Source organism: Canis lupus, chromosome 23 (genome assembly GCF_003254725.2).
Source record: "Canis lupus dingo isolate Sandy chromosome 23, ASM325472v2, whole genome shotgun sequence".
Classification (NCBI taxonomy): Eukaryota; Metazoa; Chordata; class Mammalia; order Carnivora; family Canidae; genus Canis; species Canis lupus.
Window position 1 is genome coordinate 32,000,474 of NC_064265.1, and position 27,882 is coordinate 32,028,355.

General features: G+C 43.5%; 1 long non-coding RNA gene across 1 annotated transcript in view; it reads right to left on the reverse strand.

Annotated features, from left to right (window-relative positions):
- Nucleotides 1–27,882, reverse strand: part of LOC118352038 (uncharacterized) — a 44,541-nt gene that overhangs the window by 9,733 nt on the left and 6,926 nt on the right. The window contains exon 2 of the long non-coding RNA XR_004808467.2: nt 1,948–2,087. This is a non-coding gene — a long non-coding RNA (uncharacterized LOC118352038). The remainder of the gene's footprint in view (nt 1–1,947; nt 2,088–27,882) is intronic.

A 27,882-nucleotide genomic window follows, 5' to 3' on the forward strand; every position in this document is an offset into this window, starting at 1 on the left:
CCCAACCACCTCAGTGCCCTAAACACACACACACACACACACACACACACACACACACATACACACAGTTGCCCACAGCAGCCTTAATTCCACCCACCCCAGCTAGGCCTCCCTCTTCTCTCCTCTGTCATTTCTGCATCTTCAGATACCAGGAGAATGAATCTCTTCATTATCATCTGGGCTAGGCTCTGTGGTGGCTTGTGGCTGGCAGACAAGGCTAATTGTTCAGCCTAAAACTCATTCATTTTGCTACTTTTTTATATAAATTTATTTTTTATTGGTGTTCAATTTGCCAACATATAGAATAACACCCAGTGCTCATCCTGTCAAGTGCCCCCCTCAGTGCCCGTCACCCAGTCACCTCCACTCCCCGCCCTCCTCCCCTTCCACCTCCCCTAGTTCGTTTCCCAGAGTTAGGACTCTCTCATGTTCTGTCTCCCTTTCTGATATTTCCCACTCATTTTTTATCCTTTCCCCTTTATTCCCTTTCACTATTTTTTATATTCCCCAAATGAATGAGACCATATAATGTTTGTCCTTCTCCAACTGACTTATTTCACTCAGCGTAATACCCTCCAGTTCCATCCTCGTTGAAGCAAATGGTGGGTATTTGTCGTTTGTAATGGCTGAGGAATATTCCGTTATATACATAGACCACATCTTCTTTATCCATTCATCTTTTGATGGACACCGAGGCTCCTTCCACATTTTGGCTATTGTGGACATTGCTGCTAGAAACATCGGGGTGCAGGTGTCCCGGCATTTCACTGCATCTGTATCATTTTGCTACTTGTTGTTCTCCAACCCTTCAATGGCATAATAGCCTATGGGGGTGCTATAGTGATGGGGCCTCCTCTGAGCAGAGTGGGGAGACAGTCTGTGGGCCCTGAAAACATTAGCTCTGTGTATAGCTCAGGGAAGGCAGTGCCCTTGAGACACTGATGGCCACAAATCCCATAGGCTAGCCAAGGTGGCCCAGCACTCAGCAGTCTGGAAAGGAGGCCAAGCCTTTCCCCATTGCCCAGTCTTGACTAGATGTGAGCAGAGTGAGTCCGAGCTCAGTAGCCTGCAGACTTGCATCCTGGCCCAAGGCACTGCCAGCCTCTCAAAGTTCAGTTATGAGTTCCAGGCCTGTCCTGCCCTTGGCCATCTCTGGAGACATAGTCAGTTCTTTTGCCTTTCCTCCATTCCCACCCTAGATACATAGCCCACTCTTACATTGCTTTCCATTGTCAGGGCCCTTCACACTAGCCCCTGAGAGAGGAGAACTGTGGCTGAGCCATTGTGAGAATCCTCATCCCACACCCAGCTCTTAGCTCTAGTGGAAGCGCCCTTCCTCTGGACAATAAAACATTAAGCAGAATAAAGGGGCAGCAGGAGGGAAGTTTGAGGGGATGAAACTATTCTGTAAAATGACCATGGTAGTGGATAAATGACCCAGTGCATTTGTCAAACCCCATAGAATGTTGAATTTTAGAGTAGGCAAAAAAAAATTTAAAAATATAACAGCTTTGAATCATAAGGATGAGAAGCAAAACTAGGGGGTTGTAAGCAGTGCCATCCTTTTGCTTCCTGGGCCTGTGTATCGGAAATCTAAGGGAAATAGCATATGGACCACATATTGCAAGATAGTGCCCACTTCTTGCAGGGTGTCATGTCCCAGCTGGTGCCTGGAATGGAGTCTTCAACAAACCATTCCTGCTCTCTTTCCTGCTTCTGGTTTATGGCTGGAGGATGTAATCCAGGGCCTTCTGGTGTGTGTTCCTAAGGGCATGGGTATTTTCAGGCTCTGGACCTATCTGGAGAATTTACCCCTCCCTGTGTCCACAACCTTCTGATACTGATCCTTCCAAGATTTCAACCACCCATACAATCCATTGGGATTGGTAATGCATGGATACTCACTCAGCTTGGGATTGGGGCTCTTGGGAATGTGTGGATACTCACCTCAGCTCATCTCTCCTATTAAGCAGAACTGGCCTTCTAGGACTTTCCCTGCCCAGTGGTGTTTCAGGCCACTTGAGTGGAGATATGTAACTCCTCAGCATGTGCTTGTTGATGGTACTGACAGATACTGCTGGAACTATCTGAAAGCCAAATTTTAAGTTTTCTCGTTGTTATTTAAAAGGCCACAGGGAACTTCCCCATGGAGTCAGAGGTTACCATGTGATATTCAACAGGATAAAGTGGCAGCCAGGAATTAGTCTTCTTTCCCAAATGTGTTCAGTTATGTTTTTTAAATACACAGTAGACTGTTTCCTGGCTTCCTATTGGTTGGGTAGGACTCTGTGACTAGTTCTTCCCAGTGAGAAATCATGCATCCCTCCTTTGAGGCTGAATATTTGTTTAATTGCTGGTATGAGACCGTCCAGGTCACCCTTTCCCTCTGGGTGTGACTGATGTCATTTGACACAGTGACAACTTCATTAGCTTGGGCCTCTACATAACTGCAATGGTCACAGCCCTTCCCAGACCCCTCCCTTGACTAACCAGCCCTCAGTGGAAGATGACATGGAGTAATTGAGACTCAGATATTTTGTTATTTGAAGCTGCTGAAATCACAGGAGTTGTTTGTTATTGCAGCATAACCTAGCCTGACCTAACAGTTACAGACACTGAGGTGGTCACAATCTCTGAGGTCACCCGACTGACTGGCCATGGCTAGTTACAATAGCTGCATGTAAGACCATTCACTGAGTCCCAGCCCCCATGCTTACAAAACCACCTATGATGAAAACCAAAACTACTTTGCTTCTAGATGTATCCTGAGCCATGTCACTCTAAGATTTTTCCATCCTCATGGGTGCCAGGGCCCATTTTGAGTGAGCCCCATCTACAGTATTCTTGGCCCAGAGAGTAATATCAGTAGAATATGTTAAAAAAAAAAAAAGGTTCTGACATTTCTCTTACCATCTATTCCTCAGGCAAGGGAGAGAAGTCTTTGGGCCTTGTCAAGGGATATAGCAAGAGGGTAGATCTTTGAAGTCCCTTCACATTGCTGCAGAGCTTTCTGACCTTTTGGTTTCACCCAGCATGGACCAGTATTCAGTAGAAATTTTTATTAATAAAAGTATCCAATTGTTGGAATCCAGCTGACTGTCCAAGCAGGCACACAGCAGGTACGGTGTCTGACGGGCTTACTTACGACAATAGATTCTGCTTCATTTAAGATTATGTTTCACTCTCATTAGTTAAGCACTTTCAAAATGCGTGCCCCCAAGTTATCCCAGATGATGGACCTGCAATTACTTCTAGAGACAACTTATTCTTTTGCATCCTACTTATTCATTTCCCCTTTCCAGACCATGTTGAGTCCAACTCTTGCTTATTCAGAGAGCAGCAGTGAGGCGAGGACAGTGTCAGCCACTTCTGCAGGCAAGAGAGGTGCAGGGGGAGTACTACAGAGGGGGTCTCCAAGCCCTCCAGCTCACAGATGTACCCATCCCAGGATCACAGTTCCCGCCTACCAGCACACCTGGTTTCCGAGGTTGTGAATTAACTAGTGTTGTCACTCAGAAGCCAGAAGACTCACTCCTTGAAATTTTTAAGGGAGTATCAGCCCAATAGCCACAAGGAAGGAGAGATTACTTACTTTAAGGAGAGATTTTTGATGCTTGGGCTCAGGTTAGCACTATTGTCTCGGCTATCAGATGCTCTTCTGAGAACCCACCGTCCCCATGTCTCACTCCCTTCCTTGCTCTGTGGCAGGGGCTACTGGTCCCCAGGTCTGTGCCATCACTGGGCTTATAGGCATCTCAGGTAAAGCACAACAGGTAACCGAGGAGCTGCTCCCTCTCTATATACTTACACATTGCATTTGGGCTTAGGACCAATTCCATATACCCCAAGAGCCTGCTGTATATGACTAATTTCTGAAACCAATTTCTCTATCAGCCAAGATTCTGCTGCAACAACAGAAAACAAGCATGAGGAAAAAGGGAGTGTGTGTGTGTGTGTGTGTGTGTGTGTGTGTGTGTGTGATTAATTGGAAGGATCCTGAAGCAGCTCACAGAACTGAGGAATGAAAAGCTGGCCTTGGATCCTGGGTCTCAGGGACAGAGCTGTTCTATGAATCTCAGCAGCAGCAAGAACTATGAGACCTTCTCAGACATACAGCAACCCAACCCTTCTTCTTCCTTTGCCCTATACTTCCCAGGATGGGATGTGAGATTGGTCCAGCCTGGACATGTCCAATCCTGGAAAGAGTCAGAATCTGTTGCTAGTAGAAGGGGAAGAAATGGGTGGCCATGTAGGAAAACCTTAACTGCTCCACCTGGCCCCAGTCTTCACAACCTCCCTCTCCTGAGCACTTTTCTTCTCACTTAGCAGGTGGCATGGTGGTGGGGAGGTAGGGTGCCTGGCAGTAAGCTGGCCCCTTGCCTAGAGGAAAGGTTGGCATCTCTCAGACCCTAGACCCAGGCACCACTGGGTTAGTCGTCCTGGCCCTGCCCACAAGGAATTCCTCTGAGCCTCTCTCCACCAGGGCCCAGGTTGTGTGCGCTGTCACTTGCAGAACAGGTTTCTCAAACATTGTAGGAAGCTGGGGAATTCTTCCCCTCGATGCAGGGCTGGGATTTGGGCTCTCTCATTTCCAGCCCTACTAGGAGATCATAATAGGGAAAGATAACATTCTCTATTTCCACTGGGTGGATTTAACAGGTGAATGAACCCCCTTGACATACTTGGCAAGAGGGCGGGTTTCACTCAAGAAACTCAACGCTTTACGAGCAACAGCCTTTCCTGGGAGGACTGACCCCATTTGAGTTCACGGACACTGTCAAATTTCCTCTCTGGAAGTGTGAAAGCTCACTTCCCTGACAATATGCATCCCTTTAGACATGGCGCAGGGAGGACTGGGCTCCAGGGAGCACTATGTTTTGGAGGAGAAACCCATAAGGCTCCATACCCCAGCCTGAAGAGTATTGGCAATGGTCCACGGACAACAGTCCTGTGTGTTTCTGGAGATTTGTTTGTGTGACCAGCAGCTCTGTCCCATCACAACCAAATGCCCATCTTCCCACAGGCCAGGACCTCGTCCTCACACCAACCCAGCCCCATGCAAGTGCTATGCTACTATTACCTTCTAGAAGTAATGCTGATAGGAAACAGCCTCTCCAGGAAACTACAGGAAGGCATTTCCTTCATGGCCTGAGCTAACCGAGTATCTAAATTGTCCCTCCTTGCTAAAGCCCGTACTGGCTCCCCCTGCCTCCATGCCTGTTCTCTGTCTACACTTGAGCCCTTTCCATTCCTCCTAACAACATCCTCACTCCTTTCCCCAGGAGAAGGGGCTACTTTTCTGTGCCCCAGCCTATCCCATAGTTCTATTAGAGCACCTTAGCATTTTTGGCAATGATTCACTTAACTGCCTGCTTTCTCCAGTACACTGAGAGCTCCTCCAGGGTAGATGCGATACATCTCTCTATCCTGAGGGCCTGGCACAGTGCTTGACATAAAAGTCGCTCAAAGGATTTACTTAGCAAATGGGTACATGGCTAGGACAGGCCGTACCCTGTGTTCCCCGGCAATGCTCTGAGGCAGGACACAGTGCAGGGGCCCCATTCTCAATCTAACTGAACCCACATTCCCAGTTTTACATAGCTTCCTCTTATCCCTTTGCTTTTGCCACTTTGCAGGTTTTTCAAGTCATTTAGAAACTCTAACTTTCCACCAGCATTCTCCTCACACTGTCTGGTGACAGAGAACAGTGGGTTGGCAGGAGAGTTATGAAATACATCTTTTCATTTTTAGTAGAGTCCGAGTTTAGTAAAGCCAGGTAACAGAGTAAGCTAGGAAGCAGTGTGGGATGACAGAGAGAGACAAGCCGACTGACCTGTGTCTCCGTGCTGGCTCTGCTACTCCCCTTCCTGATCTCAGGTTTTTCCAACTGTGCAAGAAACAAATCTTCCTCAAAGGCTTGCTATGAAGTTTAATGGTGTAAAATAGGTTAAGTACCTAGTAGTGCCTGGCACATAATAGGCAGGTGACTGTCCCAAATGTAGGCAATCAAGAGACTGGCTAGATGAGAACATCCATAAAACCTAGGAAACTCAGCAACATAGAATCTTTTTTTTTTTTTTTAAAGATTGTATTTATTTATTCATGAGAGGCACACAGAGAGAGGCAGAGACATAGAGGGAGAAGCGGGCTTCTCCAGTGGACTCGATCCTGGGCCTCGGGGACCATGCCCTGAGCTGAAGGCAGACACTCAACCACTGAGCCACTCAGGCATCCCAGCAACATGGAATCTTAAAAGGGACCTGTGAGGAGATGCCATGAGCTCATTACACTCTGCTATCAGAAGCTCTTTCTCCCCGACAAAAGCCAGAGACCCCACTGTTTTCCCAGAAAGGCCTAACCTGGACCCCCAAGGGCAACAGTGACTGTTGATTGTGGGAAAGAAGTGTCTTGTGTCAAATAAAGCTGAATGTACATGCATACTTCACGAGACAATAATTTCATCCAACACATTCATAAATTTATCAAAAATCTTGTACAAGACTATTCATAGCAATACTGTACATGAGAGCCTAATACTTGAAAGTACCCAAATGACCATTAACAGAAGGATAGGAAAGTAATAGTGGTGTATTCATTCAATGGAAAACTGCACATCAGTGAGAATGAATGAACTACAACCATGTGTTGAGGCAGATGAATCCCACTATCATAATATTGAGTGAAAGAAGCCAGGCACAAATGACTACATGCTCTATGATTCTATTTACATAAATTTCAAAGCAGGTGAATCACATAGATGCTGTTAAAAGTCACGAGAGTAGGGGTGCCTGGGTGGCTTAGTCACTTAGGCAACTGCCTTCAGCTCAGGTCATGATCCCAGGGTCCTGGGATCGAGCCCCATGTCTGGCTCCCTGCTCAGTGGGGAGCCTGCTTCTCCCTCTCCCTCTGCAGCTCTCCCTGCTTGTGCTCATTCTCTCTCTCCTTCTCTCTCTCTCTCTCTCTCTGTCAAACAAATAAATAAAATCTTTAAAAAATAAATAGTCATGAGAGTATAATGGATCAAGAAAAAATGATATACACACACAGAGGAATACAATTCAGTCATTTAAAAGAAGGAAGTGCTGCCGTTTGTGACAACATGGATGGTCCTAGAGCGGATTATGCTAAGTGAAATAAGTCAGACAAAGACAAATACAACATGATCTCACAAGCAAAATCTAAAAAAACTAAAACCAAAACCAAATTCGTATAAACAGATCAGATTTCTGGTTGCCAGAAGCAGGGGATAGGGTAGTTGGAAGAATTTGGTGAGGGTAGTAAAAAGGTACAAACTCTAGTTATAAGATAATTAAGTCCTGGGATGTAATGTACAGCAGGGAGACTATAGTTAGCAATCTTATATGGCATGTTTGAAAGTTGCTGAGAGTAGATCTTTAATGAGTTCTCTTTATAAGGAAAAGAAACTTGTAACTGTGAGGTGATGGGTGGTACCTGGACTTATTGTAGCTATCATTTCACAATATACACATATATCAAGTCATGTTTATACTTTAAACTTAGATAATGTTATATATGCTACTTATATCTCAATAAAACTGGAAAAAAGGTCAAGAGAGTACTGACCCTCGGAAGGGGGAATATTGACAGGAAGAGCGTATCTTCTGGGGTGCTAGTAAGGCTCTGCTTCTTGATCTGGGTGCAGGTTACATGCATGTGTCCAGATAATGAAACCTTACCAAACTAGACATTATTTTTGTGATTTTTTCTATGTGTATGTTATACTCCAAATTTTAAAAATTACTAGAATGTTACCCCCCTCACCCCCACAGACACACACACACTGCAAAGATGGCTTATGGCAAGTCCTCTGAAAGAGAGGTCATATATTACGTCTAGGTGAAACAGTTCCTAGATCTGTGACAATGTGATGATCCCCATGCCATGCCAAATGAATACAGCATTCTCCCAGTGATGACACAACATCTAATTAACTGCCTGGAGCCAAAGAAGAAGGCTTTGGAATGAATTCTGATTCCAGGATTCTCTTACACTTGCTCTGGATTGTGGGCCCTGATCTTCACAAAACACTTTACGCCACATAATTGGGGAGGTTTGGTTTCAAGTCTACTTAATGAATTTAAAGAGAATAATCCCTGGATTTCCCAAGTTTTAGATACATCAGCCCATTGAGAGTTGATCCCAGCTTTGTTTTAGATAAACTATATTCCTGGGCACCTCAATCTGAAATACCCTGTGAAGTTTGTTTTCCCTAATTGGAAATGCAAGTAAAGATAACCTAAGGCCTGGAAGCATGTATTGATGTTGTCATCAACGGTTTATAGCACCGACAGAAATCAAACCTGGCCCAAGTCGTACAGTCTCATTATTGACCCAAGCCTATTTAATTCTCTTTCAAAGACTTTAGTGCAAGACTCAGACTGCAAAACATGCCGTTATTTCTCACAAAATTACCAACGACATGAAAAATATCTGTGCCCTACATCCATTCTGATAGTTTTTAGATGATTTGAATTTATTTTTGTCTGCTGTAGCAGAAAAAGATGGTCAGCATCTGCTCTCTAAAGATGACGTAGCATTCCCAGGAGGAGCCTCATGAAGCAGTTTCTGTCACCAAAAACAGCTAATGCCTAGTTATGCCTGTGGCTGACTCAGCAGCCATTCCCAACCCCCTCCTCCCCTGTCACTTTTCACTACAAGAAAATGAAGAGTTAAATAATTTCCCATCCTCTCCAAAGCTAGAGGTTGTCATACTACACAGTTATGGCCAAGGAGACTTTAGTAGAAGTTTTCTAGAAGGTTGTTTTGTTGGTTAGTGGGAAAACTAGTAGGTATTTCCTTGATTGTTTCTTCCTGCATTGACTATGAATGATGTCTGGAAGTGCACCTCTGTATGCTATAAGTCAACCTGCCAAGGATAGGGAGGAGGGAAAACAGAAAGGGTGCAGACTGCCTGCCTCTTTACATAAGGGACATTGTGGAGACAGGAGCCAGCATATTCAGTAGAACAGTAGTATAAACGATCTAGACAGTAAAATTGTAGTGATCTACTTCCCATGAGTTCCAGCACATCATGAAGAGCTATCTGTAAATTAGGCCTTCACTTTTGGTGGGATGGGTTGGTCAATTGTTCATAGGGAATTTCCCATGATGCCATAGATGTGTCTGTAGGAAGAGGAGGCAATGCAGTTGGACTATGTGCTATAGAAGTCTGAGTCCCCTGCAAATTTGTCTTACTTGGACCTCCTGTAGGACCTGCTTGAGCTTGATCATTTGATTTATATATTTACACTTGATGATGAATTGTGCTTATGCATGTCTAACCTTATGACTTGAAGGGTCCAATGACACTCAATTCATGATGAACAGCTCAGATCACATGGAGGCCCTTGGTCAGACATTCAGAAAGTACCAGGACCACATAGCAAGCAAGAAGTTACTTGTCAGAGGAATAATTGTCTTTAGAAGAGAGATGAGTTTTTCTTCAAAATCCCAAGGCTCTCCACAGTGATGCATGTCAGAAGACATGTAAACTTCAAAAACTTTGTGTGATAAATGGGTCTGAAAATCATATTCCAATGTCATTTGTTGCCTCCAAAATCTAAAGAAGCTTCCCCCTCAAAAATGTTCTTCCATTATCTTTAGTGGTAGATTATACAAGGTACAGGCACTTATCTTTCACATTGAAAGGCATATCCCATATGACCTAGATCATAAGAATTCCAGATATGTCACTGAGGTTGTAGTTCCTTGAAATCTTATGGAATTTATCTCCAATCTTTTGGCACTAATGTATCTTATTAAAATTTCTAAGATACTTGATACCTTCTGATTTTCAAGAGCAGCAGTGCCCAGTGTGATATTTTGTGCATTGTCAAAATGATTAATATCTTTAGGTTAGATTATAGCAAAGATTAGGAGAGTTGGCATAGCCTGCAGGAAACAATGAAGGTGTACTGAGCCCCTTGCCAGGTGAAAGAGAACCTTCCTGTACTCCTTTAAATTGATGGTGCTAAAAGCATTTGCTATACAAATAGCTACGTAATGGGTTCCAGGAGTTGTTTCAACCTGTTCCAGGAGAGATTCCACATCTGGAACAACAACTATACTGCTATTAGCACATAACTGAACTTAACACTATTCCAATCATTCTCCAAGATCCATGTACATTCTGCATAAGTCAGCAGACCAAATCCACTGGGATCTGAGCAGAATTACCACCCTTGCATTTTTTAAGTCTTTAATGTTGCCACTAACCTTTGCAGTTTACCCTGAGATATGATTTTACTTTCAGTTTACTATCCTAGTTGTGTGAGAGGACAAGTTCCAGAGGCTTCTGTTTGACTTTTCTGACCATAAAAGTCCTGATTTCTTGTATCCGAGAGCCAGTGTGGGTGTTCTACTAGTTGTTGAGTGGGTCTATCCTAATCATACGTTTAAAAACTAGAAAATGAACACAAGGAGGACCATCAGGCTCTTTACTATGAGACAGGGTTGGAGCTGATTTACCGTAAGACTTTCATAAACTACTCTGCCAGTGGAACACTGTGGTATTTTGGATCCTTAAAGATTAACATAAAATCAGAGCCAGTTTCTAGTTAAGTCCTGAAAGATCTTGATGTTACTCATTAGTCTGTGTACAATCATCCAAGTAAATGGGTTCATAGTCCTTTGGAGAATTTGTGAAGGCATACACGGTAGTAGAATTGTAGGGGCCTATTTCAAGAGAACTCAGTCTTCCCTGCAACCAACCCAAGAGCTGTGGTCTGTTAACTGATAGGCTTTGAAACCAGGATTCTCCATTGTGGCATCTCTCTCTAGGTTTCTGACCAACACCCTATAGTCTTCCCTGTTATATATATTAAGTAACATTTTATTTATTTTTTTAAAGATTTACTTATTTATGAGAGAGGGGAGGGGGAGAGAGAGAGAGAGAGAGAGGAGGAGGGAGAAGCAGGCTCCATGCCAGGAGCCCGACGCGGGACTCAATCCTGGGACTCCAGGATGATGATCTCATCCTTGCTGCTCATTATGGTAATTTTGTCCACTCTATCTCTGGCATTTTGGTGTTATCACTTGGTTTCTGCTACTTCAGAATTCTATCAACCTCAGCAAAATTAGGAAGTCATCTCAGTGGCAGCACCCTCCAGCCTATAGATTGCCATAACTGAGCTACTCAAGATTTTTTGGTGGTCCCTCACTAATGTTCTTCCCAATATCTTAATCATAGAGGTGAAATATAGACCCTTTTCATGGTCTAGTGAAACATTTTTGTAAGTGTGAAGGCTGCATGAGATAAATCTACCCCAACATTCTTAAGTTCTTAAGCATTTTGATTTTTTTCTCTGTATTATGTGAGGGAAGTTTGAGCATCTCAGCATTATCAAGCTCAGGATTCAGTAAACTAACCAAGAATCATATAGATAAATTCAGCCCAATCCACTGCTCCAGATGATCCTTCTTGCTCTATCACCTTAAAAATCATCCCCAGACTCTCCGCTTATGTAAATTAGAAACTCTTGCAGGTTTTTTTTTTTTTTTTTTTTTAACATGTATCAGTTATTTCCCTCTGGGATAGACTTTGCACCTGTCTTCTGGAACATGTAAACTAACGTTAGATATGTGTGGAAACAGTAAGGGTGAAGAACTAGAGGTGATGGCTCAGGCAGGGATGATGCTGGAAGCACCAAAAGAAGCTGGGTCTGGAGCCAAGTTTCTGCTGTTATTGGAGGGAAAATGAAGGAAACTGGAAAACCAAAAGAAATTGCTCCTTTCCCCTCTTTGTTTCTCTAATCTTCCTCTAGTCATTGGCACAGCTTTACAGGAAGCCAACCGACAAGGGAGTCTGGGAAGTCACATTTGCAGAGTCTCAGCCCCAGTATCACAGAGCAAAGTGTGAAAGAACAGTCTGGAAGGTGAGATGCAGTGGGTGAATAGCTGATCCTGGTATGGTCCCAGCATTGTTTCATTTATTAATTTATTTTGCACATAGCATCCATTCACCTTCTCTGGGAAAAAGAAACACTATTGAAAATTTTTGGAGATCACCCTTTTCTCATTCTCAGCCCTTGAAAATTAGGTAAAATGTCACACCCACAGCTCCAGAGGTGAGTCTTAGTTGGGTTTAAACCAACCAGAGCATCACATCATACTGGTCACAATGAGGAAGAGCAAAGAGGGAATATAATACACACCAACCAGAGTGAATGGGATGAATAAAGACTTTCTTAAGAATTCTGAGATAAGGGCATAAGAAGCTTAAGGTTGATCTTGAAATTCTGTAGACTGGAGCTACTAGCATGATCTTTCTGGAACTTGAGTCTAAGCATAAAGTCAGTATGTGAAAGAAAGCAGAGCTGAGACAGACACAATCCAGGTCCCTGGGACATTGTATGAGTTCCAATCTATCTTTGCCCCAAAACAGCATTATCCTAGAACAGTTCCATGTACATACTACCCTCCCTTTTTGTGGGCCAGTGTGCAGCATTGCTTTTGATATCTACACAACCCATTGCTCCAGAGAACTAGCACTGAACAGTCAGATCTGCCACAAGATGTATGCCCATTTCTATAAGACCATCCACCGTTTCTCCTACCATTACATGTACAGTCAGTTCTCCACAGAAGGGTCAAATCTAGGAGCTAGACCTTATGAATATGGTGCTGATAACCAAATACATTTACAGTAAATCTATTATGGACTTAAATCTGCCAGCTTCAAAAGCATATTTGAGGTGGCTATAAAACAAACACATGCAGTGTAGAATGAGGCAAAATGAAAACAAATAGAAACCTGCAAATAGAATGAACCCAGACTGGATGCTGGAGGAGCCTATAGTTGTACCTTGAGTTAGCTCTGAGCTTCCAGACAGTAAGGTGGAAAAGAAACAAGCATTTACATAACCCTAACACTCTGATGAGATGAAGCCCACAGATTTGTTTGCAGAAGGAAGAAGCCATCAATATTCATTCAGCACCTACTATGTGGCAAGCACATTCCATGTATTTCATTCACTCCTCTGAGTAAGTCGGTGGAGTGTGTGCTAGTCTCCAAGACTTAGGAATTAAGAAAGCGGAGGCTCATAGAAATTAAGTACCTAGCACATAGCATCAGCTACGGCACATGGTGAAGTCATGCCTGGATTCATCCACCACCTCCTAGAATCAAAGCTATGTGTGATCCATGAGAAGTTAGCAGATGCTCATTTAGTACCCAAGAGAATGCAAGAATCCTCACATATGTGGTCACAGTTGACCTTTCCAACAGCCCAGAAAGGTCATCCCATGATCCCCACATAACATATGGGAAAGCCATGTTGAATGTGTTTCTTGATGCTGAGAAAAGGAAGTTCTCAAAGGGAAACCCCTCAAATCAGGGATATTGGTTATTTGATGGACAACATCTCACTTCAGTTTGACAAAAACACAGGGCAGCTTTCCAGAAGGAGAGTGGGAGAACAAAAACAGCCCAGATCAACCTTTTGGTTTTTGATGACTTTACTAAATAAGAGTATGAAGCTTGGAGGATCTGGGGAAATGGGGAATCGGCCTGCTGTTCTGACTCTCTTTCAAATTGTCCGTGTCTTGAGCAGGCCTGTGGGAAGGGCTCGGTTTCTGTATATCTCTGCTGGGTTCTCTAGACGGCAACTAGAATGATCTTTCTAAAATGCAAATCAGAGCATGACATTATCCTGCTTAAAAACCTTTATTAAAGCTGCACATGGCCTGGATAAAGTCCAAGACTCTTAATGTGTTCCTTTATGACTAAGCCCTCACACTCTGGACTCATGTGTCACCCCTTTCTTCCCCAAACTGTGCTCTAGTCACACGGAGCTACTTTTAGGCCCTGCTGCAACCTTCCCTCACCTTCTGGCATTTCTCTGTGCTGCTTCTTCCTCCAAGAATGCCCTCTCTCTCGCTGCTCCCTCCCTGGGCCCTTCTCAAGCCATCTTTGCCTGGCTTGCGGCCACTCACATTTCAGGAGCCAGATATGGCCTTGCCTTCCCAGGGACGCCTCCTCTGAATCCCACATTTGGACTGAGATGGCCACAGAACCTGCTCTCATTCCTGTCCTGGCACTCCCGCACCAAAACACCATCACCTGATTTTACACTGGACTCACTGGTTTCTCTGCTGAAGTTCTGGGGCAGTCACTGTGTGTAAGGTGCTTGCAGGCGATGAGGTGAATAAACGAAGTGTCTCGAGCATGAAGTATTTGGATGTACAGGTAAAAGAGATGATGCCTGTTGTGGACACTTGAATTCTGAGTTAAATTCTGCCCTAAGCACAGGGATGAAGCTGTGGACAAAAAATTAATGATGTTCTAGAGTAGGTTCAAAAAGAGCTGCAGTCGAGGCGCTGGAAGACAATATCACCATGGGCTAGTTGGACCAGTGGCTCTGAGCCAAGGCCTATGTGACAGAGCATTGGATGTTTCTGCTCCAGGGACCAGGCCTGGGCAAGTCCAGAGGTGGGAGGGAAGTAACCGCAGCTGCTGGAACCTACAGATCAGGGGAGCAGGGGCCCAAACCTATCTATGCTGAGCTTTATTTCTGACTTTATTTTGTTTGTTGTAACAGGGGCATTGCTGATGTGGGGCTCTCTCCCCAGCACCCTGAAAGCCTTGGCGAGCACACCTGTCACAGACACTGGACAGAGCCAACACTAAGTATCTCAGTTGCACCAGCTTCTCAGTTCTGGCCCTCCAAATGCCAACTGGGCAAAGGCAATGTACTTTGATAGAAAGAGCCCCGAAACAGCCATCAAAGGCTCAATGCTGCTCCAGTCTCTTCTGGTTTGGGGGTCCTGTCACCTTGGGACAAATATCCATCGCTTTGAGACCCAGTACAACACTGTGGTATTTTGATCCTTAAAGATTAACATTAAATCAGAGCCAGTGTCTAGTTAAGTCCTGAAAGATCTTGATGTTACCCATTTGTCTGTGTACAATCATCCAAGTAAATGGGTTCATAGTGCTTTGGAGAATTTGTGGAGGTATACATGGAAGTAGTATTGTAGGGGTCTGGAAAATGGGGATAAAGATACCTGCCCTGCCTACCTCAGAGGTTGTCGTGAGGATCAAATAAGATAATGGCAGTAGGAGAGCTTTGAAAACTGTAAAGTGCCGTAGAAATGCCAGAGAGTGTGATTAAGAGACAGCGCTGCCCCCACACTTACTTCAAAGGGGAGAAACAGGGTGGAGAAGGCTGACACGCTCTGCTTTTGAAGTGCACAAGAGCAGCTCTCAGCAGAGAAAAAACAGCGTTGCTGCTTAAAAGGCAACTTTCAAAACAACCATTTTCTCTCTGAAGGGAGAATATAGTTGGGAGTACTTCAAAGGCTGGGGAAATTTTCCAGAAAAAAAAAAATGACGTTCTCAATCCAACTTTTAGTCAAGTCAGAGTTATTAAAAAACCTTCAGAACTCTTCACTTATTCAAAAAGAATTTTAATGCATTTAAAAATTAAAAACCGTTAAGAGGGGGCAGACAAAGGCAGTTTTCCCCGTTCCTTAGGATCACACTGCAGAAGGGGGGTGTAACGAGTCTGTCCATCGTCCATCGCTTCCTCTGATTAAACATTCTCTCCAAGGCTTTCCTCCCTGTCCTGATAAATTTCCTACCAAGAATAAGTCACCAGGAATAGGCCCTTATCTTCCCCTATCCATCTCTGACACCTAGCTATCAAGCACAGTGAGATTATTTATTCGGTTTTTCTTACTCCTTCCTTTAAATATGGCAGCCTACAAAGGAGCAACTTCAAGAAGCCAGAGCAGAATTACAATTCTGCAAAAAGATATCTCCACTTCCAAGCAAAGAGAGAATCCCTTTTCAAACCACCACATATAAAAATGAATGAAGCCCTGGTCTTGGTCTTGGTCTTGGTTTGGTCCTTGCCAGCTGTGGGTAGCAATGCAAAAGCAGTGCCTGGCCATGATGGCTGGGAGGTCAGCCAACTGGAATTTGGCCAGACCCATAGGGAAATGTGACCATGCCCTCCTCCCTCCCCTGTCCCTCTCTATTCCCAGTGGTGTACTGAGAAAGCAACCGGGGACTGAGCTCCTCAAGGTCCTGAGAATCAAGCATTCCCCTCAATTCTGCCCTGAAGGGACTCTCCAGGTTCCTGTTGGACATCACAACAATGTGGTTATTGGGAGATGTAGCTTATTTTCCCCAAAGCATGTACCCATGTCTGTAGAATATAATCAAATTAGATACTTCTGAGACAACATGCAATGCTCAATTGGGCGGTCACATTTTCTACTTTTATTAAACACACACAACTAGACAGGGCTAGAGGGAGAGCAGGAGGAAGTACAGAAAGAATTCACTCTTTCCAAAGGGGCAACCCACAGAGAGGAAGCTCTTTCTGCCCCTCACTCCCCACCAGATCTGCCTTAGAGTTTATTTTTTGCAAAGAGCTTTGAAGACAGAAGTTAAAGAAATCTCAGTGGTCTGAACTCAGAGAACGGCAGCTGCCAAGGGAAGATTAGTCCAGAAGAAGGGAGAAAGAACACCCGCAAGCAGGGTGATGTCATAGGAGAAGAGGCCGTCTGAGCCCCAGCTCTTCTGCCGCAGTTTTAAGCAACTCCATTTAATTAAAGTTGTGCCTCGCGCTGGCATGAGAGCAATGGAAGTGTCAGTTTGCTTGTCAGGAGCTCCTCTGCCTGGAGCACAGATCAGAGCACCCGTGGCTGAGTGCCAGGCTTCATCTCCAGCACAGATGGGAAGGCCAGGGGTAATTACCCCGCCCTGGCCAGTCGCCTTCCCGGGTGAAATTACAAAAAAGTGGGAAACAGCAGCTCCATCTGATTCTTATTCAGCATCATTTCCAGGGAAGGAATGAAGACAATCAAGCATGACGTCCTGATTTGGGCAGGAAGGCTGCCCTGAACCTTTCTACTCCACGGACTGCTTTGTAGGAAAGTAAGTCAGAGATGCAGGCACGCTGTGAATCGGCCCCGCAGTGGTCCATTCTGGCATTCAGCTCCATAAATGTAACTGGTTAATTGAACTGTCTGAACTCTGCAGGGCACACACATGAAGAGGTTTTCCTCCAATCTCTGCCTTCATTTGTGCTTTGTCAAATCTCTTCCCATCTTTCAAGTATAGCTTGGAAAATTCCAGGCTTTCTAGTCACTTCCAGGCTAGATGGCAACTTACCATCTCTCATTGTCGACCAGGTTTGGCCAAGGCCTCTTGAAACAGGGAGGAGACGGCCTTGTCTGTCTTGTTACCCCCATACTTCTTCTGCATTGAGGATGGGGTTGACCTGCCCACAGGGTATGTCCACCAGCGGTTGGTGCCCGACTCCCTTCCTGACACTGTCACTCTCTCCCTTGGTGCCTATCTGTGCAGCTACAGAGCTGATGCCTCTTGTTCATTTTCTCCATGCTCCTCAGAGACTATTCAGGGCCACTTCTGCATCCTCTGGGGACCACTGGCAAGCAGAGGGTGCCCCATCTTCTTTTTGAGCAGACTACTCCACATTTCCTGCTTCTAAGTGCCTTTGAAAAGCCCTTCCCCCCAACCTGAAGAAAGGCTCTGTGATGCCACCCTCTTCCTACCCCTGACCACTCATTTTGTAGATTGGGAAATTCGATTCAGTAAACCTATGATACCTTAGGGTCACAAAGAAAGTCTACAGCAGAGGGGGACAGAACATTTTGCTGAGTGCACGGTTTGTGTGAGGTTGGTGCTGATAGACAGTAGAGGTCACCAGGTGTGGCTCTGAGATTATGGGGGAACCTGGTTCTATGCCAACTGACCAGGATCAGTGTGTGGCTGACTAAGAGTGAATGTGACCTTGGGTTTGCATTAATTTTTATGACGATAAGGAGAGAAATAACAAAAATTGGTTGAGCACTATGTATTGTGTACCTCTTGTGTCATCTTTCATATCATTTTAGCTCATGTTGTATTCCAGCTTTTGTTGGAACAATTACTTTTATGCAAATATAACTTGATAGTGCCTTGCTTCAGCTGTATCTTGTCATTCTTACTTTTGAGAGATTCTCAGATTCCTCAGCTATGAGACATTTGAGGAACCTGCTGGAACTTCAAGATGCAATCAGAAAGTGTGAGGTGGTTAACACAAAATAAGGCCATCTTTGGCCAATGGGCATCAATAAATGAGCTCCTCTTCCAACCTCAGGTGGACACTTCTAAGATACACTGCTTAGCAGAGGACCCCAGCAGGACTGACCCCTAGTTGACATCAGTGGTGACCAACTCAAGAACATACCATATAATGGTCTTCCGTCCCTCCTGTTTCCCTCTTCTAGGACTAGTTTGTAGACCTCCCAGTCCTCCATTTCCATTCCCTGCTCTCTTTTGCCAAAATAAATTTCTTTTCTGCAAATTATTGTCTCAGGCTCCAGAGGTGACTCATGCTAAGCTGATTAACTTAGTCATTTGTTTAATGCCTTACATAGATTATCTGTTTTAACCCTGAGGCAACCCTATGAGGCAAGTACTATTTTTCTCTTCCTTTGATCGATCAGGAAAGTGAGGTAGAGAGAGGTGAAATGAGAGAAGCCAAGTGCCCTATGGATGAGTTGATAACCCCAGTGAACTCAGGTAAGAACATTTCTCCAAACTGGAGTGCTCAGTTTGGTTCTGGGCTCCGACCTCATATCAGGGAGTATGTCCATAGGAAGCCCCCAGGATGTTAAAGGAAAGAAAAACTAAGCCTAAGAAGAGAGAATGGGGAGAATAGATGGCTGAGCCCTTCTGCCATTCAGATGGCACACGAGAGCAACCTTTCCCTTCAGAACTTCATGTAGAAGTGAGGATGGTTGGTTCTGAGTCATTGGAAAGACAGAACAATCACAGTACAAAGAGGCAGGTTTATGCTCATTATAGGACAGAACTTTATAACAGAGCTGCCCAGGTACAGAGTGAGTAATTCTAGCACACAGCAAACCTGATGCTGCAAGTGGGAGAGCTGAGGGGGCATGGCCAACCATTTCATGGGAACATTGCAAGGAGAGTCCTATGGAGAAATTCTATCTGATTAGGGCAGGGTTCAAATTTGGGGCTGACAAAGATTTACCTCTTCAGTCACCAGTCCAAGGTAGCCTTACCCTAGCAGCCTCCTGAGGCTCCTTTGAATCTTTACTGCTATAGAGCCACCAAAAGGTGAGATTTCACTGGTGTGGAGAAGGGGAAGGATGCATTTTTAGGCAGGAAAGATGACTGTTGGCTGAATGAATATGGGGTTTATTCCACCAGGTAACATGTAAAGGTGAGAACCTACCTTGAGATTAATTTTCATTCACTACAGTACTTAGAACAGGGATGGGCACAAAGATAATGCCCAATAAATGTCCATAGTATGTAAACAGGTTGAAAAGGTGATTGGTCAAAAGCCATCTGTGAGCTTCAACTTGGCCTGATGCCTCAACTGTAGCTCAGCTCTGTCCCAAGTCCTTCTTGATGTGCTTGGAGCATCCTCTTGACTATTGAAGTCACTTCCCTTAAAACCCAGTGAAAGCTCTTCAAACCCAGAGAAGGAGCCTAGGGCTAGAAACAGAGCAGATGTAGGACTGGATCCAAGAAATGGGTCAGTGGGCTGGTAAGTAGATTGTTCATGGTCATTTTAGGGCAATGCTGAGTGGCTGAAAAGCTTCCTGCTTGGAGGTGGGTACTCTATCCACCTATCCACAGACACAAGAGACAGGACTGTCATCACAGATAATTGCTCTTGGTATGTGAGTTACACACACACAGAGTTGGGCTGGGAGGGGGCCATTATCTCTAACTAGTTTTTCAGAGAGAAGAAGAAGAAATGGGCTGGAAAACGGGCAGTGTAGAAAGGAATTTAAGAAAATGAGTGAATCAAGGCCCAGGGTGGGAGAGTCCCAGCCCTTGTCAAACACATTCTATTTCCCTCTCCTAAATCCACTGACTTCATACACAGTCAATATGAGCGGCCTGTGGCCCAGGAGAATTGTGCACCAATGTCTACAGGAAGAGGTCCAGACTGTCAAAAATCTCCAAGGAAGAAGGACTAAGTCAGCAAGGTTTTTAGGGTCATAAGATATGCCAGCTCCAGCCCAGCGTCTCTCTGACGAGAAGGAAAGAACCTTGGTAATTGAGGAACAGGGACCCATGAGAAGTTGTCTTTAGACTGAGAAGAAGCCCTGGGAGCATTGAGTTCTCTTCTGCTCTCACTAAGCCAAGGAGTAAAGGAAATACACCCAGACTCTGCCCAGTTCTCTTCACTCCCACTGCCAACTCCTGGTCTGCATGGCTGCCTTGCATCCTCACATAACCTGGGCCAATCCATTCTCCACACAGCAGCCAGAAAGAATCTTCCCAAAATGGAGTTCCCCAGACTTTGCCACCTAAAACAAAGTCCATATGCTGTACCACAGTCTTCAGGGCCCTGCATGTTCAATCCCATGTCCTTCCCTCCAGCTCATCTCAAGTCTTTCTGCCCCTTACTCATCGTACCCCAGACATGCTGCCTTTCTTTCAGTTTCTCAAACACAGCACAGTTCCCCTATTCCACCTGTGAGCATTTGCCTGTGCTGGGAGTGTGTGGTCCTTCATTCTTTCTCATCCTTTAAGGCCCAGTTTGAAGTCACCTCCTCAGAGGACTCCCTGACCTCTCCAGATAAAGTAGGTCCTGCACCTCTGTACCTTCAGATCCATTTCTTATCTTTGCTCTGACATTTTGTGTCTTCGAGGTGGAGGCAGAGAGAGACAGATCCCTGCAGGTAGTGTTCCCCATAGCCCCTTAACCACTGCATCCGGTCAGGCTCAGCCAGTGGGAGGCACTGACAGCACATTAGAGAGCTGGAGGCAGGGAAATGCAGGGGGGCTTTTTCACCTCTCTCTCTGCTCAGGTAGCATCTTGTAGTCTGGACAGCTTTCAGGGAAATTGGAAGCCTTTGAAGCATGTTAAACAGAGCAGGGACACCATCAGTTTACTTTTTTAAAGGATCACAATAATTGTTTGGGAGAAAATGTGTTAGATCTGGGAAAAGGATTTAGGAGGCTGTCCCAGTGAGAAATGATAATGGCTTGGACTAGGCTGATTGTAACTCAGACAGAGAGAAGTGGGCAGATTAAAGCTGTCTTTGAAGGAAGAATTACCAGAATTTGGTGATAGTTTGGCTGTGGTGCCTGAGAGAGAGGTATGGTCAGGAATGACTTCCAGGTTTCTAGCTTGAGCAACTGGGTAGACAAGGAGTGCCATTTATTATGGTGACAAAAACAAGAGTAGAACAGGTATTGTTCTGTTTATGGGGGAAATGTTCATATACTTTCGTGTGATCTACTTTTTCCCTATCCTATCCTGCAATGCCTTTTATCTATATACATAATCTCTTATCTATCTATCTATCTATCTATCTATCTATCTATCTATCTAATCTATCAATCTATCTACCTAACCTATCATCTGTAATATCCTGAGGTTTGGATTAAAATGTGTGTATTGGGCTGTGATTTCATTTTCCTATTATTTCCTACTATTTTACAGATATTTATTGGTATTCTGTATTGATTATATATTTCATACTTTTCCAATTTCATAAATTAGATTCTGTTGAGTTTTTCAGTATGTGGTAGATTCCTTAAGGTTTCTAAATACACAATAATGTTGTCTGTAAATAAAGGCAATTTTACTTCTTCACATCTTAGTAACTTTTTCTATATCTTGCCTTATTACAATGGCTGGAACCTCCAATGCAAAGTTGAACAGAAGTGATGAGAGTGACTATCCTTGCCTTGATACCAATCTTAGCTGAAAAGTGTTGAATACTTAATCATTAAGTAGAATAGTTAGCTAGAGGATTTTCTGATAGATGTTCCTCATCAGTTTGAGGCAATTTCCTTCTATTCCTAGTTCCTGAGAATTTTTATCATGAATAGTTGTTGAGTTTTGTCAAACTTTTTTCTGTATCTATTAAGGTAATCACATTTTCCATTTATCATGTTAATGTAGTAATTACACTATTTTTGAAATAATAAGCCAATTTGCATTCCTGGGATAAATCTCACTTAGCCAAAGGGTATTACTGTTTTTATATAGTTCTGGGTCCAGATCCAATTTACCAGTATTTTGTTAAAGATGTTTCTGCCTATGTTAATGTCCATTTGTTTCTTTCTTATAAAGCACATGATCTATATGGTTAAGATGTAGTGTTCCGGGGATCCCTAGAATATTTCAGAAGTTCATAAGGACTCTTCTCATGACTAAATCCAAATTCTAATGTCTCCCAACACTGTGAGCCATCGAGTACCTCTGTTAAGTTTTTATCCTGCAGAATCTGCTCCCTGAAGGCATTACAGGTCTCTCAGTGTGTTCAAGCTATCCCTCCAAGCTATGGCAGCAGCTTCAAACCCTAGTACCCACCTCCTCAGGTCAGTAAAATGATGCTCCACTTCTCTGCACTATGATAGGAAAAGTGTCTCCAGATAGAAAGTCAGGTGAACTTGAGGTCAGCTCATCTTGAGTTTCTCTTCTCCCAAGGATTACAGTTCTGCTCTGCCTATTGTCCAGTGATGTAAATAATCATAAATATGTTCACTTTCATGGATGAAGGGAGGGTGATGGGAAGAAGTTGGGTTTTTTTTGTTTTGTTTTGTTTTTTGGTTTTTTTTTTTTTTTGGATTTTACTGGGAACTCAGTCTTCTTAACCTGGAAAGACATGCCCTTCAATTCAGAGAGGTTTCCTTAATTTCTTCATGAAAAGGATGGATGCCTGTCTCCCATTTTCTCTGTTCTTGCTTTTGGGAATTTTTATTATTTAGATTCTGGATCCCAGAGACTTTCTTAAAATGTTCTATAGTTTCTTCTAGACTACATCGCTTTTCTTTTTGTTTTCTTTTTATTTCTACTTTCTAGGAGGTAGCTTTAATTTTATCTTCCATTGAGCTGTTTATCAATAATCATATTTTTGTAATCATATTTTTAATTTTCAAGATTGTATCTTTGCTCCCTAAATGTTAATGTTGATAGCCTCCTCTTCTTTTGTTTCATGGAGACCTCTTCTTCTGGCTATCACTAGACCTTAATGATAGGGTTTTGCTGTTGCTGTTGTTACTGTTTTATTCTCGCATCTTCCCTAAGTTGTTTTTTCTCTCACTTGCTTTGATCTCTGTGTTTTAAATTAGAGGACTTCTTCTGTTTTCTGGTTATGTTTGATTGTCCACTTATATTTAAGATTAGGAAACTGAAAGGCTGATTGGGAGCTCTGTGCAAGTGGCCAGAATGTTACCATCATGAATGTCACATAGTGAAGTGCTGACTGAACTTTTCTTTAGAAAACTTCAATTTTATTATCTTCAGGCTGGTCAGGTTCCTTAGAGAAAATTCTTCTGATCTCCTTCCTAGAAGGTCAAGTCTGGCTGCTAGAGTCCTGGGAGCTAATAGTGAAAAGGGGACTGGCAGCCTCAACATCCAGTACATAAGCTTGCATGTATTCTCTCTCTTTCTTTATGGTAACCTTGACTCACATGGGCCTGAGACCCCCCACTCCCCAGGCAACCTTCTCCTCTCTCCAGGATAGAAGCCTCCAGGATTTTGGAGGGGGAGAGAAGGAGCAGTTGTCCACCTTTTTGGAGTGGGAGGGATCTAGAGAACCACATTCATCCTGATTTTAGGCCTATTTCCATTCCCACCCTCAAGGGTACTGGAAGAAGTGAGTTCTGAATCTTTAGAGGGCTTGGGGCTGGAAACCAGTTTGCTTTTCAGCTGTCCTGACTGTGGCCTTTAGATTCAGCTCACTTTATACTAAGTCACATATGACTTGTACATCTGCAATCTAGCTTTCAAAAATATTGTTGTTGCTGCTTTTCTTATAGTCTCTTTGTCCTTGAAGGTTTATGCCTTTTATCTTTTAAATATCATTTTAGTAGGGTTTTGGAAAAGATCCCTGTATTTTTTCAATGGAGAGATGAAATGATGGCTTGATATCTAAGGCTAAAACTGGTAGCTCACAGTTACCAATGGGCAGCAAACATGCATACTTGCCAGGTTTTCCAAAATATACAGTGCTGGATGAATATAAATCTTTTCCCCAATCTCCAGGGCAATAGGCTAAGAGGGTAGGTCTTAAATTTGAAAGTATAAAAAGAAAGACTTCTACCCTCTATAGATGGTAAGCTTAGGAAAATCATTATCACCAGAATTGGCCTAGGATATTTACTTACATACAATTATTTTTTCCAATGTCCAGAAAAACCTAAGAAAGCAGAGCCATAGAAGATCACATAAGAGAGCAAGCATTTGAGACCTATCTAGGAGAGCATCTTTCTCTTTCCCTTGGCTCCTACATTCATCCACATTCTGAGCTTTAATACCCCAAAAGCCCTTCTCTCGCTCTTGGCCATGGCCACCTCAACTCAGACCTAGCAGAAAGTTGCTTTTCCATTGTTATCACTGGCTGATAGAAGGAGAATCCCAGTGTCTAGGTAAACAAGACTCTGTGGCCAGCTATGTTCTTAGCTATAGCCCCCAGCCTCTGTTCATTCAGGAAAGTAACTATAATAGTCATCAGTTATTTCAAAAATCTTTGAGGAGAGACTGTTTCTCTAAGACCTTCTTTAACAAGAAAGTGAACACCCTTCCCATGATCTGCAATACTCAGAAGACAGAAAAGGGCTTTAGTGCAAATGGACCATCACACAGAGGTGTCTGTGCCTCCTAGTTCAGAAGATAGGTCTCCCCCTGGTGCTGGACCCTAAGCACTACAACCCACCTCACCCTCCCTGGAGCTTTCTGCACTCCGCCTCCCGGGGATCATTCTCTTAGGGACACAAGCCTGAAAACCACACTGTCTGAAGCAGCCTCCAGCTTCCAGAACTCCACAGACATGGACAGGCTATCTCCTCAGCCCTGTCCCTTCCCATTCACCCTCAGGGTGGATATAAAAATATAGAAAGGGCTGGAAAGAGGGCATTACCAGGTAAAAACTTCTTCTGCAGGTTGAGAGATTTCATTTTGATCCTGTCTTCAGTGCTGTGTTATGATACAGCAATGTCATGATCACTTCACAGCCATGGAAGGAATTATTTTCACTGGCATCTTTCATTTCTGATCCCCTCATCCTCATGTGTCTGCCTGCTGACAAACCAGAGCTGTCAGAGCTACCTGTCACTGCAGGGGGAAAAAAATACCTTTTTGACAACTGTATTTTCCTCCAGCATACTCTTTGTACCTGATGTCTGCTTCCCAACCCGTGTTTGTGACATTTTTGTTATTTCAAAGAGCCTCGTGAAATTCTCCAAAAAAGGAATCTCAAACCCAATTAATTTAAATTCATTTTTGTGTTGAATGTGCTACGTGACATATTTAGGAGGGAGTGTGTGCATTGTAAAATGAGGCAATGGGAGGGTCTTGTGGTAAAGAAACAGCCTCCCTCATTAAAAACAAACTCAGAACTCTCCAAGGACCTAAGCAGGGAAGGGCTCCAAGAGGTGCCTCATTGTGGTTGGGGTAGGGTTGGGTGAGGGATGCGTGATTCTAATTCTAATGTTAGCTTCACATTGGAGGGGAGATTTTTCTCGGTGGAAATAAACAGTCCTTCCTAATTTCCCTTTAAATAACACCACCCAGTGACAATAACAACTTGCCCTTCCCTCCACCAGCCCTACCTTCCCCTTAGACAACCTGCCAAAGCCACGTGAGGCCCCAGAAGTCCTCCATTGCATTATAAAATCTCAGCTTGCATGCTCTATCTTCTGATCCCTGAGTCAGGCTGTTTTTGTTTGTTTTGACTTTTGTTTTAATAAAGACCAACAGAAAATAAAAAGAAAATATGGTTTGCAGAGGAGACATTCATAGGAAATTTCTTGTTCTCCAAGTTCAAAAGCAACCTTTTGGCTTTCGATTTAAGATGGTAGCCTGTGCATATGCATTGTCCTCTCCCCCTGCAGAATCACACAAAAGGGTCAGTGACATTTGGCAAAAAGAATAAATCCATGGAAGCCCCTTAAATATAAGGAAGAGTGTCATCAATGGAACAGAAATGATAAAAAATTTATGGACAATAGAATACAGATGTGGCTGCATCATTGCACTTGAAACCATGAGGGAAGGCTCTAGTGGCAGTAAGAGCACTGCTTCCCAGGGGAGCCCCAGAGGGTCTCCCAGCTTGAGTTTGGCTGTGATGTGATAATAAGAATCATTAGTTAGAGGACTATCTATGGCCATGGTTTCCAAATTGTTTTGAATCACTCTTGTCATTAAAAAAAAAAAAAAGGCACACATCTACAATTTATATAAATTTATTTATAAGTTATATACATATACGATCTCATTAGCAAACATCTCAACATAATTTATATTTAAGTGAGAGTAATCATTAGTGATCATGAGTGAGACTTTATCTTCCAAATAGTCTTCATGATAGGTCTGAATTTTAGGGACCAAATCCTCATCAGATCTCATGAAGTCATCATTATTTTCATCACATAATGCAGTGAATGAAAGTTAGAAGTACCAGCTTTGCGATTCTCCAGTTGTTTACTAGTGTTGGCATTTTAAGATTCTCTTTGATTCACATTTTTTATGCCAGAATTTTTAATCACTTAACCATTTTGCAAAGATTACATTTTTTAATGGAATGTATTATCCATAAATCTCCTTAGCCAAGAAGATACAAACTGCAATTCAGCATAAGACAAGCAAACAAGTGGATTAAGGAATTCCTATTCTCACTTCAGGAATGACAATCCATATGCTAAAGTTAGTAAACCTTACTGCCTTTCATATTTTAGATTAACTCATGTCAGTAAAAGTGCTAAACTTTTCTTTGCTCACCTAATGGATTTCTTCTCGTATAACTCTCAGGAAGACCACCACTAGCATCCGCTGGGGTGTTATCCTTTGGGCTGGGTGGCCCTGTGCCTCCCTGAGTCACAGAGGGTATGCTGCAGCTTCTGTACCTGGCTGTCCCTGGGGCCCACAGTATGTCAGAGAAAATGAGCAGGAGAGACTATGCATCTCCTAACCTCCTCAGCAGACCAGCAAACAGAGATGGAGGCCATGCAACTCAAGAGTAAGATGCAATGAAACGCCGGGACACCTGCACCCCGATGTTTCTAGCAGCAATGTCCACAATAGCCAAACTGTGGAAGGAGCCTCGGTGTCCATCGAAAGATGAATGGATAAAGGAGATGTGGTTTATGTATACAATGGAATATTACTCAGCCATTAGATTCGACATGGATGGAACTGGAGGGTATTATGCTGAGTGAAATAAGTCAATCGGAGAGGGACAAACATTGTATGTTCTCATTCATTTGGGGAATATAAATAATAGTGAAAGGGAATATAGGGGAAGGGAGAAGAAATGTGTGGGAAATATCAGAAAGGGAGACAGAACATAAAGACTCCTAACTCTGGGAAATGAACTAGGGGTGGTGGAAGGGGAGGAGGACAGGGGGTGGGGGTGAATGGGTGACGGGCACTGAGGGGGGCACTTGACGGGATGAGCACTGGGTGTTATTCTGTATGTTGGCAAATTGAACACCAATAAAAATAAATTTATTATTAAAAAAAACAAAAAAAAAAAACAAAAATGAAGACAAAACAGACAAAAAAAAAAAAGAGTAAAATGAAGTAAAGTGCTGTGATGAGGGTCAAGGCCAGTGTATCTAGGCAGTGGTGGGAATCGTGAACCTGGTTGTCTGCCCAAGTTCAACATCATCACTCCCTGCAGATCTTGCACATTGCAAAAGTGTCCTTGTGTGCCCTCCATCCCAAACAGCCTTGTCTTCCACTCATGAATGTGAAAAGTCAGCTAAAGGTCACAAAACCTTGGAGAAAAATCAACAGTATGGAAGAAGAAACCAAAATGAACAACAACAACAACAAAAACAACAACAAATCAATCAAGGAAAAGAAAGCAATTTAAAAATACTACTTCTCACTTGCATTCTTAGAGTTA